Here is a 1,121-nt window from a genome sequence, read left to right on the forward strand (position 1 = left end):
AGACAGGACGAGGAACAGACACAAAGAAGGTTAGGATCATAATAGTAATTCCCACTTTACGTAGAAAGTAAAGGAGGCACTGAGCATAAAGAAAAGCACTTTGCGGGGCTGTGGAGATGGCTCAGAGGTTAAGAACACTGTCTACTCTTTCAGAGGACCTGAGTTCAATTCCCAGCAACCACACGGTGTCTCATAACCATCTATAATGAGATAAGATGCCCTCTTCTGGCCTATAGGGATATATGCAGGCAGAACACTGTATATATAATAAATAAATATTTAACAAAAAAGAAAAGCACTCTGCACAGTACCCAGCACCAGACACATGCGTCGGCTGTAGCTGGTTTTGCTGCTCTGACTAGGTGACCGGCACTAAGACAGCACGTATCTTATCTGATCTTTCTTACATACACTGCTCCCTAGCTGTGTAGGCTCTCAGAACAAATGTTCCGTGGCATCTCCCTCTATGCTACCCTTGCTGTGGGTCATGCCCCATGGTGCTGGGGGCCAGGCTCTGCTTGGAGCCACACCCTCTGAGGGGCAGCCGCCAGGGCCAGGCTATTGTTGTGGCTAAGATTCTTTCCCCAAATGGAAAGCCACAAATTAGAGAGGAGTTTTGGCCCTGCTCTCAGGAACTGGGGGAGGCCACCAGCGCATCAGGGGCCTCCTTCCAGGTCAGCGTCCCTGCCTGGGTGCAAACCGGCCCCCACTCAGCACCGCATTCTGGGTACTCCACTTCTCTCTAAGCCTCTTGCCCTCCCTGAGACCCCAGCTCCTGCTGTCCTCTGACCTGAGGTTCTCAGGGCTCTTTCACCCCCAGCCCAAACAATGATCCCCTCCAGGCTCTGTTCAAAGCCCCTCTTTGAAGCTCCCCCACCCCAGCCAGGCAGAACAAATCGCCCCTGCCCCACCCCTGTCATCTGCTTTGTTCATTTCTCCTTGTGGCAGAGCTGGTCAATCTCTTTCTGTGGCCCCCTTGCCCCACCTCTGCTGCCACCCTCCTGATGAGTCTCTTAAGAGTATGTGACCTCCGTCTGCTGACCTCACAGCACAGGGAAAGTGTCCCCAGTGATCTGTGGGGCAGCTGAGAATGAGACGGGGGGGGGGGGGGGGGGGGGGGG

Source organism: Alexandromys fortis, unplaced genomic scaffold (genome assembly GCF_014885135.2).
Source record: "Alexandromys fortis isolate MF-2015 unplaced genomic scaffold, M_Fortis_MF-2015_v1.1 scaffold_26, whole genome shotgun sequence".
NCBI lineage: Eukaryota > Metazoa > Chordata > Mammalia > Rodentia > Cricetidae > Alexandromys > Alexandromys fortis.